Here is an 18,749-nt window from a genome sequence, read left to right on the forward strand (position 1 = left end):
TCAAAGCTTTATCCCCAACACCATGTGTCAGTGCATTTTGATTACGACAAATATAAGAGAAAGAGACGATCCCCAACTCACCATCTCATTCCTTAGCCTCCTCTACAAATCTCAGATATGTCGACAGCTACATCATTTGGCATACTGATCACCTTCAAACAATTAGACTCAACCATAATATTTTAGGAAAATTGCATTATATGTCAAATACATTTTAAGAAGCCAAAATTATGATTTCAACCTTTTTGTAATTTCAGGTATGACAATCACATACCAATCACATAAAAATCAGATAGCCATCAAATTTCTAGGCAGAAGTTTTTTGTCATGTTTGTAAGAAAGCAAAATCTAGGGATATGAGCCCAATTTTCAATTTTTTTTTATTAAAGTTGCAATTGCCTATGTAAAGTGAAGAAATACTCTCCATTTTATAGCGTATCCATTGGTCTTATTGTTTAAGTTTCAGGCCCAAATTTGTTGAACCACGATCCAATTCAAAAGGATGGTGCAAAGCATGGCAAAGAAAGAGCCACGAGGAGGAGCTTAGAGAGGAACGTGTAAATCGCTATCTATATATCTCTTCGAAAATGGAGGAGAAATGATTTTGATCAGAAATGTTTCCTTTTCTCTCTCTAAGGTTCATCTGAAACCCTCTCTTTTTCTCTCTAAGTTTTCTTTGTTTACGGTGGAGATTTTGTGTATAATCTGTTGATTACAAACATACAAGTAATGAAGATGAAGGAGAAGAAGAAATTGAACAACAATATGTACGTGGTTCGGCCTAAGATGACCTACATCTACAGGAAGGGAAAATACACTTTATTGAAGGATTTTTCAAGAAGATAAGTCTACTTTTTCATATTTTCTTTTTACAGTAGAAGTTTTGTGTTTAAAATTGTTTGAACTATTAATATAGAAAAAGAAAGATTGTAACAAATTTGTTAAACAGATTGTTGTAGTTTAATGAACTAGCCATTGAGATCATTATTGCTTCAAATCTTCACCTTAATCTCAACCTTGTAGCCTTCACCCTTATAGATCTGATGTTTTTCTAACCTTTTTTAGGTAACAGAAAACTGATATGCTCGAGACATTTAGCAAGCTTGAGCTTCGTAATGAGCTTAGTAAGCATATCAGCTACATTTTCGGAGGTATAGACCTTTACTACTTCTATTTCGCCTTGTTCAATTCTATCTCTTACAAAATGAAATTTGATGTTATAATGTTTTATTCTAGAATGGTACTATGGGTTTGTGGAAAGATGGATTGCGCTTTGGTTATTAGAGTAGATTTTAACTACTATTTGTGATATACCAAAGTCTGTTATCAAGCCCTTTGACCACAGTGCCTCTTTTATTGCTTCTGCTAGTGCCATGTACTCTACCTCTGTAGTTGATAGTGTCATAATAGGTTGTAAGTTTGCCTTCCAGCTTAGCAAATTAGGTCCATATAAGAAAAGATAGCTTGTAAGAGATCTTCTTTTGTCTAGATCCCCTGCAAAGTCTGAGTCAACATACCCATATAGCTCTAGGTCTGTCTCTTGTATACTTCGATAGATCAATTTGGATTGTTTCGACCAAATTAGATACCTAAGTATCCATTTAATGGCTTCCCAGTGTCTTCTTCTAGGGTTAGACATGTATCTACTGACTAGGCTTGCACAATAGGAAAGATTTATCCAGTAGAGATCATTAGGTACATTAAATTACCCACTGCCTGACTATAAGGAACTGTTTGCATCTGTTTTAAGTGTTCTGAGTCAGCTTCTCTAGGTAAGTTAGCTGAGGATAGTTTTAAATAATGAGTAATAGGCATAATCACTGGTTTAGCATTGGTCAAGTTGAACCTTCTAATGATATTCTCACAGTAGTTAGTTTGGTTGATGCTAAGTCTAAAAGAACCCCCTGTCTCTATTAATCTCAATCGTAGGATCTTCTTATATTGACCCATATTCTTCATGTCAAATTCTCCCTTTAGAAGATCCTTGACATGAGTTAGATCTTCTTTAGAACTTCTAACTAGCACATATCATCCACATAGAGAAATAAATATACCTTGTTCTTGTAGGTGGTTAAGTTAACATAGGTACATATGTCATAGGTTCTCTTCTGAAAACCAATACTCTCAATGTAATCATTAAACCTTCTGTACCAGCATCTGGGAGAATGTTTACACTACAAGAAAAAGGTCCTTTTATAGCCTTCTGAATATAGCTTTTTTCAAAATAGGCTATAAAATTTAAAGGAAAAAATATTAAATATATTTTTAAAAGGCAAAAAGAGAGGAAGGAGGGCAGGATCTAAAAACACTTTCCCCTTTTCCCTTTTTTATCCATTTCTTTCTCCCCTTTTTCTATCTCTCTTTCCCCCTTTTCTCAATTTATATCTCTTTTCTTCAACTCTCTCTCTTTTCTTATAGACCTAAAATTATTCCTTTCACACCCTTCGCATCAAATTTGGGGTACTTTTTTCAACAATGAGCAATGAAGATCCACAACGGTGGATCTGATACCAGCGGCAAAGGAAGAGCAAAGACTAGCGACAGATTCTCAACGATTGGAGATAGATGTAGATATGGAAGAGGCTCAACAAAGGGAGTGACCAGTGGCGAAATGAAGTGGGTCTGGGCGATAGATCTGGTACCAATCGAGTGGTTCTAGGCAGCGGAGTTCTTTCTTCGAGCAAAGTGGTTTGGGTAGAAGAGGTTCTTCTTCAACCTTTTTTTTTAATTTACTCTACAATTTCTCTCTTTCCCCATTTATTCAAATTTTCTTGTTGGTTTATCCATGAGTGGCGACGAAGCACACCCTCAAATCATAAATTTTCAAATGATAAATAATATGTTAATAGAAATGCAAATCACTTTCCTTTCTTCTACTCGTTCTAAAAATAAAGCTGACGTCACCGGGAAAAACCATCGAGTACCATCAAACATCGAGTATGTCATCGAATACTATCGAGTATGGCATCATGCATCGAGTATTTCACAAAATACCATCGAATATGAGCATCGAGTACCATCGAGTATGGCATCGTGCATCGAGTATTTCACTCAATACCATCAAGATGCTCATCGAGTATGGCGTCGTGCATCGAGTTTTAGAGCATTGAGCATTGAGTATTGGGCAATGGCTAAAAATCCAGTTCCTATTACTCGACCTTCTTCACTTCTTTCTTCAATTACATCCTAATTGCAACTTTAATGACTCCAAACTAATTATAGACACTTAAACACACATTAAGGCTCATCAAACATAGCCAATTACAAAAATTACAACATAATTGAAGAGAAAACAATGCTAAAACTCAGAAGAAAGAAAATCATATTAGTTCATTTTCATACAACTTATGAAAAACACCCACCAAGCCAAAACTAAACCGAATTGAATGTTTAAATGATGCTCTGATACCAATTGTTGGATTAAAGAAGCAAGCAGTAGAAGTAAAACAAGATCATTAAGCATTCTAATTCATTAATTTTGGCTTCAAACTCAGCATGCTTTTAAACTAAAACTAAAGTTTCAACACTAACCTTTGAAGTACCTTTGAATCACGAACTCCAGTTGCAATCCTCCCTTCCTTTGGATGTGAACCACTACAAGGTCTTTCCTACTATTCTCTTGGTGCCTTAGATTGAGTGTGAGACTCAAAACAAACTTGAATTAGGGAAAATGGAGGAGAAAAGTTTTCTGGTTTCACTATGAAAAACAGTTTTCTTCAACCTTTAATTTCTCATAATTCAGTAACAATTGCATGCCCATTCCACTAAAAAATCTAGGTTTATATTGCATGACTCTCATGCAACTAAATTTTCTGTATGAATCACATTTCATGCTTAAGAAATTTGAGTGGAAAGAAATGAGGTATGAGTAAGGTGCTTGAAGAAGTGAGTGGAAGAATCTAACTTTTTTTGGATTTTCCAAATTTCCAATTTCTTTTATTTCAATTTTGATTTTCAAAATCAAAATTCTTTTCAGTTTTAATTCTAATAATTAAAATTGAAATTTTATTAATTTTACAAAAATTAATTCAAAATTAATTTTCTAATAAAATTAATAATTAATTCTAATTAATTTAATATCCAATACAAAATTAATTTAACACCTTTTCACCTTCATGAATCCTTATTCATGAATTTAATATTCAAATCATATTTAAATATTAATCGATTCTCCAATTTCATTCAATTCCAAATTAAACGTATAATTATATCACATATAATTACTAGTTCTTTTAATTCTAATTTGAACGTTTCAAATAAACTTATCACGCTACTCTAAGGCTAATCTGTTTGTGAGCAAGTAGGGAGACCTAGTGGACCTATAGATCATGGGCTCCAACAATCCGAGATTAATCGGCTAAACTCTTTACACCGAATTAACCCCCATTCATTAACTAATAGGTCACTCCACTAAAGCTCGTAGTTGCACTCCCCTCATTGTAGATATATTGTGTCCATTCGATATAACCATGACTAGTAAGTTAACCTTTTACAGGTTGTTCGTAATAATGACTGGATCAAAAGGCTATTTTACCCCCGAGATTACCTCTTGTACCTTAAGTCCCACTAATCATCTAATAAAAAATTGGTTTGTGATCCGATCATCAAACCGAGTCCCTCTCGGGCCAATGAGAGGGTGGGGCCCCTTGTTCAAGACCTAAAGTTGGCACTTAAGGGAACAACCTCTCTACTATCCTTGAAAGCGGGTAGGAGTGAATTCCATCTTGCACCTTATATCCCCAGTTATCTATCCGGTCTTACCTCTGAAATAAAAGTCTTATTGAGCCAGCAATGTTGAGTCAACCCTCATCTATACTAATCTAAGGATAATCCCGAATAAACAGGAGTTCATAGTTAACTCAGAATTAAGGTCAAGTTCCCTAGGTTATCGTTTTGAAATAGTCAGTTTTAAATAGTAAACATCGTTACAAAGTAAGAGTGACTTATTTCATGGTCCGATCTTGTACAAATTCATTGCACAGGATGCCTCCACTCCTCATTGTTGGGATTGGTATCCTAAATCTCTTTGTAATTTCATAGTTTGTAAACCGTATAAACATATTGTTGTTAATAAAATAAATATTATTTTATAAGCATATACTCAATCCAATAAACTAAGATCTCAGGTTATTTCATGTAATTTAAACAAGTATGTAGAGACAAACAAGTGGATCTTGTTTAAATAATAACCTAAACAGTCTGTAGTAGATGAATAAGGCTGGGTACCTTATCCTGGTGACACTACAGATATGGCCCGCTTTGTAGGTGTTACAAGTGTTGTAAAGTGCTACAAATGATTTGATCTTGATCATTCATGTGGAGACATGTGAGCAGGGGTATCCTATACAAAGAGTTTGTATAAGATCGGACCATGAAATGATTAGTCTCTTTATATAACGTCGTTAATAATAGAGACTTACATTTCACTAGGATGACCATAGGTGACATGACCTGAATCCTAAGTGAGTTGTGAACTCCTGCTCATGAAGGCGGTCCTTTGATTTGTATGGGTGAGAGTGGTCAAATTGCCAACTCAACAAGCCTACCATTTTAGGGATTCGTCTGAATAAAGAGCTGGGAACACAACACATAAGGTGGAATTCACTCCTTCCCTGATGCAAAGGCAAGTAGAAAAATTGCTCCCTTAAGAGTTGATTCCGGGTCTTGAACATAGTGGCCATGCCCTCTCTTGGCTCGAGAGTGAATCAGTGGTACTTAAGGAGTTAAATGTAACTAAAGGGGCAAAACGATAATTTTGGCCCAACTGTACTTACAAACAGTTTGTGAAGGATCATCGCATTGTTGATTGGTTATATCTAATGGACCTAAAAATTTGTCTGTAATACAAATAGTGTAGCTCTCAGTTATTTTACATGGGTTGTGAAAAAATGATGTGGTTGGAGATTCATCTTCTGAATTAATTCTCTCTGAGTGAATAGTTCTCTCTGACAAAATTTACAGAGAATAAAAGTTCTTCTCTTCTCTCTCCTCCTCTCCATCTTCTTCGTTCTTCCAAGGATTCAAGCAAAACACACAACTCTTGCTTGAATCTTTTGTCCCACGAGAATACAGAGGGTTCTCAAGTGGTGGTGTCCCATTTGGAGAAGGAGAGGGATTCTTGAAGAAAGTGTTCTTCAAAGGTAAAGGTTTCTGAAACTCTTAGTTTTTCTTATTTTTAAAGTATGTTATAATTTATATAAATGCATATCTTGTTTTTGTTTTATTGTAAAACTTAAATTTAATGAAAAATGAAAATTGAGTCGATCTTGCTTCCGCTCACGGTTCTCTCTAGTAAGAGTTTCTTCACTCATGTCATCACATGTATGAATTAGGATCACTTCGTTTGTAGCACTTTAGAATTCCTTGTAACAACTACAAAGTGGGTCGCATCCGATAGTGTTACCAGAATAAGGCACCCAATCTTATTCATATACTATAGATCATTTAGACTATTTACTAGAACCTGATCCACCCTTATGTCTCCACATAAAGTTCAAGTACTCATGTAACAGTCATGGATCTTTTAATTTATTGAATTTATTTCTAAAATCAAATAAGCAATTCATATTCAATACAACTTTATTGAATCAAACTTCAATAACAACTTTATTGATTTATAGAATGAGTTTATTGTTTACAAACCACAAGTTTTAGGATATAAAACCCAACATTATCATATGACTATTTTTTCTATTTCTTTATTAAATTTGTTACAATATTCAACTTTATCTAAATATTTTTTCATTTGTTTAATTATAAATTATCTTTTTTCATCTTTTTTTCAATTTTTTCCTTTATATTCTTATCATGTTTTATTTTATATTATATTAATAAGTTCACACCAACAAGTAGAGATGTCCAATTTCCCCGCAGAGACTAGGATTTTCCGATTAGGTGGGGAATGGAGGAGGGAGTGGGGAAAAAATTCCCCGTGAGCTAAACGGGGACAGGGACGGGGAATGCATTCCCTGTCCCTGCCCCCGTCCCGATTAGCTTGTACATATTTATTTAGTATAATTATCTAATGTTATGTTATTATTATTATTATATAAATATTACATTTATATTTCAAATTTGATTATTTATTGAGAAGGATAAAGAATATATTTAAATTGAATGTTTAAATTTAGATTATATATGTGAACAATTTGATTTATATTTATTTTTTTACTTAAAAAAATTAATTAGCTTTTTCAGGCCAAAATTTGAGTAATTTATCTTTAAATTCAAATTGTTATTTAAAACTAAACAATTTAGTGATAAAGTTAATTATTTAATTAAAATTTGCTAAAATTAGTGATTTAAATTCATTGGGTTTTTTTTTAAAAAAAAAAAAAAAAAGAAAATTTTCCCAATGGGGAGCGGAGACGGGAATGGGAAATGACATTTTCGTCCCCATCCCACCCGTAGACATCTCTACCCATAAGATCCTTCTTCATTTGTTCCCATGTTCGGTCGCAGGAGACAGAATCCCTGGTTGGGGTAAAGGGTCTCAGGTATAGATGGGGTTTGATGATGCGTGGTACTCTCATCGTTTTTTTTTCCTATGGCCATGACTTCTCGAACCATTTCTACGATTTCACTCTTTGGCCACACCAATAAGCCTTGTCGTTGTGTTAATGTACATTTTTAGAACCTTAACTATCCTTCTGAGTATGCTCTGACTGATGAGAAAGAGATTAAGGCAATTGCAATTTACACTTCTTGTTTAAGCTAAGCACTTCAATACATTTTTGTAGTCTTCTTTTAATTGAAGACTCTTTCTTTTTTGTACTCCTTAAACTGGGGTTAGATTAGTCAAGATAGTTTAGAATTTTGGTTTGGTTGATATTTTATGCAATTTTAAGTTTATGTGGTTTAGGCTATGGAATTGATATCTTTTATCTTTCATTTCCAAGTACAGTGGACGTAATTTTATCAGTTTCTCTACTGATCAAATCACTATAGAGAAGGTTTGTTCACATGGATGGAATTTAAGTTGCACCTTGTATTATCCAAATCTCTAATTTGATTTTGTGTTTCAGTTGGGAAGAGATTAATTTGGTTTCTTCATTGATTTTCTTTTAATGCATGCTTGTTTAGTATGGTAATTGTTTCTTGTAAGTGGAGATTAGAATTTATTAGCATGCTATTTCATTTATTAGTTTTTATTTGAAAATTGAATTATTTGCTTTTAATATGTTTAAATAGAGTGTATTTGTTGTTTTTAAAGTCTTTTGCCTTCCAAATTTCAAACGTTATTAATTTGGTGTTCATGGATAGTTTTGTCAATTACCATTTATTATTTTTTATTATTTAATTTCGTTTTAGTATTTTTATATTTTGTAACTCTTTTGTCATTTCTCCAATTGAAGCGTTAAAATGTGTTACTTATCTTATCAGTTAAAAAAACAACCATTAATGCTCACTTATACACCTAAAACTAATGTCCTTGCTTTTAGTGGCTTGGTCCAAAATGTTCTCTATTTAGTACTAATACTAATTAGTGTATAAGCAAGTACTACTAAATTCTCATAGTTCTTTGAATGTCAAATTATTCTTTTTCTCTCTCTAGTAAAAGAGTGTTTAATATGTCTATCACAATAGTTACTTTTACACTATTAAATATGAGAGAAACAAATTTAAATTTTGTTTAGCAATACACTAAGAATAAAGAATTAAGGAGATATCAATTCACTAGACAAAACAATATCGATCATTGGGTAGTCTTCTAGTTAGACACTAGAGACGTTAGTTTGTCATGTATAACACTCTTGAATGTGGACAATAGCACACTACAATTTCATAGACAAAAAGAGAAGCCTAAAACAATATCTCTTTGTGAAAAGCTTGAATGTCATCAACAAAAACTTGAACTTCGTTATTGAAACAGATGATACATACCATGAAATGCAGGTTTTGGGCTTATATTTTCATACTTTTATTTAGAAAAAATGGATTTTTGCATGTAGTTTTCCCCAAAATTAGTCTTATATTGATAAAATGGTCTTATGAAGGTCTTATTGATCTTAAAAGTTGTTATTTACTGATTTTTAACTAATTTTGTGATCTTTGGCAGTTAATTTTGACTAATTTTGAAAAAAAAATTTCAATGCAGTCGTATCACCAGATTTACTGCTGCTGTATCAAAGAGCCCTAATTTTTTAGATCTTTACCCAGTCGAGAAGTTGCAATTTTCTTGTTCCAATCGGTTATTCAGTCCCGAATCACTTGGTAAAATTTTATGATGTGAATTTCAATCTTCCTTAACCAATTTGAAGCTTATAAAAGAAAGGGAGGCCTCCCATTTTGACAGGACAACTCGACATCCACGATCCATCTACATCTTTCTTACGTTTTGCCATTAGTCAGTCATCCTTAGGCTATTTCTCACAATCCCAGTTAGCAGTTTTAAGAACGAAAGTTCCTCTGAAGCTCGAGCACTTTAGGTTAATCTCTACCCAATAAGAACATGTAGTGAGGGAGGATTCATCCTTGAAAGAAGAGAATCACCCTAGGGAAAGACTAGAAAAGAAAGGAGTTGTTACAAGGCATTTTTTAGTTGTATTTCCATTATAACTTAGTTTATTTTCCTATAATTTTTTCCTTTCTTTCCTTTTCTCGTTGAACATCATTTTGTGGCTATGATTTCTGATTTAATGAAGTACATTTTTTTATCTTTAGTCATGAGTTGAATTCTTTTAGGGATTCAACAATGTGAATAACCCAGGATTTTTATGGTTTGAGTAATATGTGCACTCATATCATTTTTCCATACATATTTCCTTTGTTGAATTTAAAGATAGAACTGTTAAGTTAAACTGGTTGTCTAATTTAGCAATATATTGAAGTCTTAATGTTGATCGTCCTATCAGCGAGTTGAAACATTACAGAAATGGGCTGCGCTTCATCAATTCCTAATTTCTTGAAAATTGAGAGTGGCATGAGGTTGATGCTTGCTCCCAGATCACACAGTGCATGTCCCACATCTAGCCCTCTGATTGAGCATAGGACTGTGAAGCTTCCCAGATCCTTCTGTTTCTTGGGTAATTTGTTGCTGACTAACGCATCGCACTCCCACATTAGAGCAATTACTTATGTCTCACTAATTCTCCTCTTCTTTGTCAGAATATCCTTAAAAAATTTGACGTACTTTGGCATTTGTTCTAAGGCTTCTACAAATGGGATATTAATGTGCAGTTGCCTCAGAAGTTCAAGAAAAGCTTAAACTGTTGTCATCATTCTTTTTCAGCAAGCGTATGGGAAATGGTGCTTTCAGCTGCACCGCAGGTTCTCCTGTATTAGACATGCTTGTGTTCGAATGACTTATGGATTTTGGCGTCCATTCTTCTTGATCTTCCAATGCCTTCGGGCGTGTTGTGTGCTCAGTTGAAGGATTGTTGGTTCTTGGGTTCACGGTTCCTTCTACAAGAGGTCTGTCACTTCGCAATATCACCGCATGACATTGCTCTTTTTCGTTGTTATTTCCTGAGGTTTTCGTATTGCTGAGTAAGACTCCTGGCGGCCAATTCTTCAGCTCACTAGCAATTTGCCCCAATTGTATCTCCAGATTTCTAATGGATGACGCTTGGCTTTAAGAGGTTTTCAAGCAGAGAAGCTGAACTCGACACATGACTTCCTTTATTAAAGGATTGTTGGTGTGGCTGCTACGATGGCTAGAATCCAAGCGACGGTCCTTGCTTATGCTACTGATTTACCCCTGGTTGGTGTTGCTCCTGTTGGTGACCTCCCTAAGAGAAATTTGGATGGTTCCTTCATTCGGGATTATAGGTGTTCGAGAATGGATTATTTTTAATAAAGCATACTGACTGCGGATTATGTGGGCAATCAGTGTAGGAATGAGGATCTCCACAGCCCACACAACTAACCATGGCCTGTATGAATGTTTCCACCTAATTTACCTTTTGCAAGTTTGATGCATTCCCCAGTGATATATTCTGCAAAAGGTTTGTCATGGTAGCTAGTGTGCAGAGAGCGTGGTTATTGGGTTAGAGTCAACAGAGTTCACATTCTAAGATCTTCTCCTCTTATATGCTCCTACGTCATAAGTGTCATCTACCCATTCCATATTATGCTTGGCGATGCGGTCCAGTATTTCCTTAGCTTCGTTATAATATTTGTCCATGATACCACCAGCTGCAGCTGTATCGGCTGCCATTTGAGATGTTCTGTTTAATCCGCCATAAAAGGTTTCCATCTGGATAGTTAAAGATAGTTTGTGATTGGGGCAATTCTTGACCAGTCCTTTAAAGCGCTCCCATGTGGCACTTAAGGTTTCAAATTCTTCTTGCTAAAAGTTCATTATCTCTCTCCGACTCCTTGCATTCGTGGTGGATGGGAAATATTTTTGTATGAATTTATCCACTAACTTTTTCCAGGTTGTTATCTCCCTAAGCTTCAAAGAACTTGCCCATTGTTTTGCTTCGTCATGTAGAGAATATGGGTTAATCCCAGGAATCGCAAACGAGTTGCACATCTCCAGGAAACGTTTCATGTGGGCATGAGGGTCTTCTCCCCGAGCACCCCCAAACTGGCCAGCTATTTCAAGCATTTATAACATTACATATTTCATCACAAATCTTGTTCCATCTGGCGTTGGATATATGATCCTTGGTGAGAAATCATACAACACAGGAGACACATACTCCCGCATGGGACACGTACTACTGTTTGCCATTATGATAGGATTTTGAGCAGCGTGGGCTAGCTGTTGAGCTAAGTTATGATTTGCTTGTTCGTCAGCCATTTGTTGTTGCCTGATTTACTGTCTGAGTAGTTGTTGCCTTAACCTACGGTGACGATTAAATCGATTTCTTCGTCAAATGGTCCTTTCAACTTTGGGGTCGTATACAAGTTCAAGAGTGTTTTCCCTTCTCATAAACATTTACAAGCTTAGGCTTAGCTCGTAATAATCCCTCAGCTGTAGTTTTCCTATAAAAGATACAAGCAAAATTTTTTGTTAGTTTTGTTGCTAAATCCCCAGCAACGGTGCCAAAAACTTGTTCGCTGGATTCGTGATGCAAGCTTAGGAGTGTATTGTATAAGGTAATTGGAAAAATAGAGTGCAAATGTGATTGATGTGTTGATGCGTTAGTGATGCGTGAAGGGACGCGTTACACTCCTCTTTATGCGTTCAAGTTTTCCTGAATCAGATCCAAGTATAAATCCAATTCAGGTTCCTGGTAAGTTCAGGGTCAAACATAGAGATTTAGATTAAAGCTAACGTAAAGCTTGCGTTGTAGCTGATGTAGAAGTATCCTAAGTGAATGCGGAATGATCTACACTAAGTTTGTTGTGTGCGTGCAAGAAGATACAAAATTCTCTCTCGAGCTAAGCTTTCTCCACTGCTTGATCAATGGTGGGGGTTGTTCTCTTCCTTCTTGTGTTCTTGTCACAGCAGCACAGCTCTAAGCCTCTAAATTTCAAAATTATATAAATTGAGCTAATTCTTTCTCCATCTGGTGGGATTTCTTCTATATATAGGTGTTATTCTTCACCAACATAATGACGGGGCAACATTAAATTCCATACCTTAGTCAGCCGCCTGACACTCAGAAACGTTTCAGACGCCGTCAGCTGTAGATGTCCATGCTTGCAAGTGGTGATTTGACACAAACAGCCTGAATCAATGAATCTTCCTCGTGTTGAAACCCTTCTGACGCATGCTTATGCGTTGACATTGCCTGTGACACAGAATCTTTGTTGAAATCCTGCAATATTATGCGTTAGTGCCTCATTTTTCAGTAATAAACACTCTTTTGTATGAGTTTAGTAGTGCTCGAGTAATTCCATGCGTTTTCTCTAAGAATGATGAGATTTTATCATTAAAAATCCTAACTGTTCCAACTTTTGAGAGACAATAACTTGTATTTCTACAAGTTATCAGCTGTGGCGAACTCCATGGAGCCTAGGAGTCACAAGCGCGGCAAAGATATAAAGCGGAAGTATCATCTCATCTGCAAGATAGTGCATCGAGGGGACGTGATAGTCACGAAGATCGATTCGGAGCACAACGTTGCTTACTAGTTTAAGAAGGCTCTCACGACTACAGTTTTTTAGGGTCACCTTCAGATCATGAGTCTGCGGACCGCCCGCGGCTGGACTAGGGAAAGTGGGAGATTTTTGTACTGGGCCTTAGTGCCTTAGTTTATTATTTTGTACTTGTTATTATGTTGTACACCTACTTGCTTTAAGACAAGTGAGAGATTATTGGTGTTGATGCCCTAAACTCTCGTAGGGTTCTGTAGTTTGTAAACACTTGTAAGAACAAACTTTTGTGATATAATAATATGAGATATTTTCTTCACTATTGTCTATGAAATATGAGATGTTTTATCTGCATTTACCACAAACCAATAAACTAAGATCCCTATTTTCGTTGTAACTTAAGAATGTATGTGGACGTATATAAGTAGATCATGCCTTAAATGATAACCAAAATGGTATGTAGTCTATGGATATAGGAGGGAAACCTTATCCTGGTGACACTACGAATATGACCTACTTTGTAGATAGTTACAAGTGTTGTGACGTGCTACAGATGGTCTGATCCTGATCATTCATGTGGAGACATGCAAGCGGGTGTGTCCTATACAAAAGAGTTTGTATAAGACTGGACCACGAAGTGTTTAGTCTCATTATATAATGCCATTCATGACAGAGACTTCATTTCATTAGGATGACCATAGGTAACATGACCTTAAACCTGAGTGAGTTGGGAACTCCTGCCTATAAGGGCGGTTCTTTGATTTGCATGGATGTGAGTGGCCAGATTTCCGAATCAAACCCACCACTTTGGGGATTCGTTTGATTGGGGAGTTGGGAACTCAGCTACACAAGATGAAATTCACTCCTTTCCTGAAGCAGGGGTAAGTAGATAGATTGCTCACTTAAGGGTCGATTTCGGGGCTTGAACGATGTGGTGCCACATACTTTCTCAAGCCCCGAGAGGTGTCCACTCATAGTAGGACTATAATGTATTGTTCATTAGAGGGATCAGTGGTACTTAAGAAGTTACATGTAACTACAGGGGCAAAACGGTAAATTTTTTCAGCTGTACTTACGAGCATCTGTGAAGGGTTATCATACCATTGACTTGTTATATCCGATGGACACAGAAATATATATGTAGTGAGAAGAGTGCAGTTATCGGTCGTTAGTGGAGTGCCCAACAATTAACGGATGTTGGATTTCGTGCCTAAAGAGTTTAGTCAGCTATTCACGTACTGTTAGAGCTTCAAGCTATAGGTTCATAAGGTCCCCTTGATAGCTCAATGGATTCAAGTTGAGAATTAGTTTTTAGGTCAGTTTGAAGTGTTCAATTTGACTAAAGGGAGTTTGATTATATATGATATGATTAAACTGGTTCAGTTATATATGATATAATTGATATGATGTATGAGATACTTTAATTGGAGAAATTTGATATAAATATGATTTATATCAAGTAAAGGAGAAAAAGACTATGGTTTAAATGTTACATATGATGTGATATTAAAACTAGAGGTTATAAATATAATATGATAAGTTAGTTATTATATTTATTTATAATTAAAACAATTATGAGATAATTGTGGGTGGTTTCTCCTTTAACCATGCGTGAAAGTGGGAGGTTGTATTCAGTTTTCATAACTGAAGGATAAAATGAAAAATGTTTTCATTTTGTAAGGATCGCTTCATTATGTACATTGTAATCCTTTAGCTCACCAGAGACTATACGACAGCCTTCAAGTGTTTGTCTAAATGATCGTGTACATGTGCCTTCGACTAAACAATCGTATGGCAAGCAAGATTCACTGAACAAACGATCAAACCTGTTTTTCCTAAACGATCGTGTACCTACTGACTCTTACTAAACGATCAAGCACCACAATCTATGCGACAGACAGTATCCTTCTTCCACTTGCTTGGTCGTATAGTGTGATCATAGTTTCCTCCAACCCTCTACCAAATTCATAACAGAGTCCACACCTCCTGAATTCTCACTCCGAGAATACTAAGGTTGCCGAGTGGTGGTGTCCGAGAGGTTGTTTGTTTTGGAGAAGTTGGTTCGTGACCATTGGACGATTGGGTAGATGATCTGGGCGAGAGCAAGATTTTGTTGTCCAAGTTCTTCACGAGAGCGAGATACCTGTGAAAGAAGAATTCTTCAAAGGTAAGTCTCTCACTCCTTTTGTATTTAATTTCTAAAGCATGTCGTAATTTTGTTAAAGATGCCTAACTAGTTTGTATATTTGTGAATGGTTTTAATTCTGTCACAACGAATTTGGATCGATCGTGCTTCTACTCATGGGTTCTCTTTGATAAGAGTTCCTTCAGTTATATGGCTCTAGGGGTGAAGTAAGAGAACAAAGCATGAAGGCTATTAAAGGCAAAGTAAACCAGTGATGTGGCATTTTTTCTGATGAGTCAGTTGTTTTGCGCTGAGATGTCTGCACACTCACAATGAGGTCTTTGGGAACAATCCAATTTATTTTATTTTCCTTTTCTATTATGCTTTGTCCAATTGTCAGGCACCACGTTGCCTTAGAATCTCTTTTCTATGTAATTCTTTCCTTTTCCATTATTCTTTAGAAATTGTATATAACATCTTGAACTGCTCAGTAATTAGTTATTTTAGTGAGCAAAAATATAGAAATATATCAAAGAGGAATTCCTCATCCAATTACCTATCTTCCTTTTTTTTTTTCTTTATTTCTCTTTTTGGTATCGAGCCGGATGGCTAATAATCCCATTTTGCCGATCTTGGCCCCAAGCTCCAAAAACCTTACCAGACCTCCATTAAACCAGTTGTTCAGCCAAATTACTTCAGTCAAATTAGACAGAATAAACTTCCTCATCTAGCATAACCTTCCGTGCCCAATACTTCGATTCTACTACCTTGAAGGTTACCTGATCGGAGAAAAGGTATGTCCCAGCAAAACCATCACTAAAAGCATTAACACAATCAACATAGAAGGATCGAGCTTGAATGCTCCTATCGAAAGTAGCTAAACCAGAGTATGAGTCCTGAGTAGGGGGCGATCAGTTACTTCTCAGATGGCTCTACAACTCCATATCGTCAGAAGTTGTCACCTTGGTAATAGGGTTTAAAACTTCAGAAGAACTTTGGGATGTTGTTCTATATTTGGGGTTCATTCTAGGCTGAAATTGATTATCTCAAAAGATTGTTTCAACAAGCTAGGAAAGGTGGGTCGAAAATGAGTGAATTTTTGTCTACCATTAAAATGTATTCTAATAACTTGGCTCTAGCAGGGAGTCTAGGTAGTACAAATGATCTTATTTCTCAGCTACTCTTTGGACTCGATGAGGAGTATAATGTAGTTGTTGTATCTATCCAAGGGAAAGCTGGTATATCTTGAATTGAAATGCAATCAGACCCATTGGGCTATGAGAAACGACTGGACTATCAGTTCACCATTAAAAATGGTGTTTCGAATTTGTCCATTGGTGTTGAGTCCTCTGCCTCCGTAAATATAGTGCAAAACAGGAACCCACCCACCCTAAATCCCAACCCAGATTGTGGCAACTCCAGTCAAAAAAACAGTGGTCAGAGAGGGGGGAAGCAATCGTGGATGTGGCCATTGGAACAGCTCCACCATGAATCACCCTACGTTCCAACTGTGTGGACGACTTGTCCATACTGCTAACATCTATTTTTTCTTTATATAACAGAGAGTTCAATAACCCGAATCAAACCCATCGTCTGTGTGAAGAAGTTTTCACCACTCCTGGCCAGAAAAAAAACCACCGTGGAAATCAGAACGCCATGGTTGCAAATTCTGCTGTTACAACACCGAATGAAGGACTATAAGGTCCAATACGGAAGCAGGATCGATCCTAATTCCCAATTTCACATAACCTACACAAACCCTAAGTATGCATTCTAAAACAAAATGTACGAGTAAACATATCCCTGAAGTCATAGAGTCTTCACGAATTTCTTCTCATTTTCCTCTATATTTTCCTTAGGGGTTGAGAATTAGAATAATTTGGGCAAATCTCTTTTTTTTTTATTACACACATAAACGTTATGTGTTGATCTTTAGGGAAGAACAACATGGTCCTCTAAAAACCACCCCATGTACAATATTGAGAGAAAATAGGGAGGGAGTTGATTCCCTCCATTTAAAATTCAAATAATTTTAAAATAAAAAATAAATTAAAATTAATTTTAATTTATTTAATATATAATTATGCATTAACCACCTTTATATATAACATATATTATACTATATGTTATATCTAATATAATATATAACTTATATTTTATATTATATCAAGTATAATATAATCTATAGTTTGAATTTTCTCAATAATATATAAATTAAATTTATATTAAATATATGAATCTGATTCATATAATTAATATTTGAATCATATTTAAATATTTATATCCTCTCAAATTAAACTTTATATTATAATGTATCAAATACATTATATTAATTATATAATATATAATTAATTTAAGTTAATTATATCATATATAATTTATTCCCTCAATTAATTTTAATAATTCAAATTAATCCAAAATTAATTCTCAATTAATCCCAATTGAGCTACAGATAGGACCTTATGGACTAGTAGATTGAAGCTCCAATGGTACTTGAATAATTAATTAAACTTCTTTAGTTAAATTACTCACCATTCATTAATTGTCAGTCACTCCACTAAAGACCGACGGCTGTACTCTTCGCACTACAGATATATTTCTGTGTCCATTGGATATAACCAGTCAACGATGCGATGACCCTTTGTAAATTACTCGTAAGTACAGTTGTGCCAAAATTACCATTTTGCTCCTATAGTTACATCTAACTCCTTAAGTACCACTGATCTCTCTAATGAACAATAAGTCATAGTCCAACTATGACCAAATTCTTCTCGGGCCAAGAGAGGGTGTGATGCCACATTGTTCAAGCCCCAAAATTAGCCCTTAAGGGAGCAATCTATCTACTTACCCCGACGTTAAGGAAGGAGTGAATTTTGTCTTGCGTAATTGTGTTCCCAGCTCCCCAATCAAACAAATCCCCAAAATGATAGGCATATTGAGTCAGCAAACTAGTCACTCTCACCCATGCAAATCAAAGGACCGCCTTTATAGGCAAGTGATAACTTATAGAAATACAAATTATTTTACCTCTTTTATCTTAAACAATTAGAAAAAGGTCTTGAAAATGTGATAGCTTGATAAGGAATTCATGAATGTAATTATATCATGCAATCACACACGCACAAAGTCTCCATTTACAAAAGTTATAAAAATCATTCTTTTTGGGTGCAGGAAATCTTCTTATGTGATCGCAAGAAACTCTCAACGCCAATATAGGAATCACATAGTTGGTAACCTCATGTGATGGTGAATGACATGACGCATAAGTGGTAGAAGTCACATCAAAGACCAAGTTGGTGGCTGACAAGAAAGTTTCACAGCAGAGCCAATGAACTTCTAATGCGGAGCAAGAGCCGCACTAGGGTATGGAATTTAATGTACCTTATCAGCATAATCATTAGTAAGAGAATAAAAGTTGTCTCTTGACGCCTATAAATACCCTATGAGACTTTCATCAAAGAGAACAAAGACATTAGAAGAAAAACTCTACTCAAATTCTTACTTCAAAAAGCATTTCCGCTTCGAGCCCTCGTGAAATCTTAAGTTGAAAACTCTTTCTCCTTGGAAGCAAAAAGGGCACTTCACCTCCAACACTCTTTTTGAAGCAGTTATCCATAGAACCGAAAGAAGCAAGGAA

At 35.5% G+C, this 18,749-nt stretch overlaps 1 long non-coding RNA gene and 1 other non-coding gene across 2 annotated transcripts; both read left to right on the plus strand.

Moving 5' to 3' along the window:
* The first annotated feature begins 503 nt into the window (after positions 1-503).
* On the plus strand, positions 504-12,751 carry LOC120085529 (uncharacterized). Its single transcript, XR_016531899.1, has 2 exons — positions 504-1,151; positions 9,098-12,751. It is a non-coding gene; the product is annotated as an uncharacterized LOC120085529 (long non-coding RNA).
* On the plus strand, positions 11,214-11,317 carry LOC120087475 (small nucleolar RNA R71). Its single transcript, XR_005484616.2, has one exon. It is a non-coding gene; the product is annotated as a small nucleolar RNA R71 (small nucleolar RNA).
* Positions 12,752-18,749: the final 5,998 nt, after the last annotated feature.

Source organism: Benincasa hispida, chromosome 9 (genome assembly GCF_027475165.1).
Source record: "Benincasa hispida cultivar pf3 chromosome 9, pf3_genome.v1.1, whole genome shotgun sequence".
Taxonomy (NCBI): Eukaryota; Viridiplantae; Streptophyta; class Magnoliopsida; order Cucurbitales; family Cucurbitaceae; genus Benincasa; species Benincasa hispida.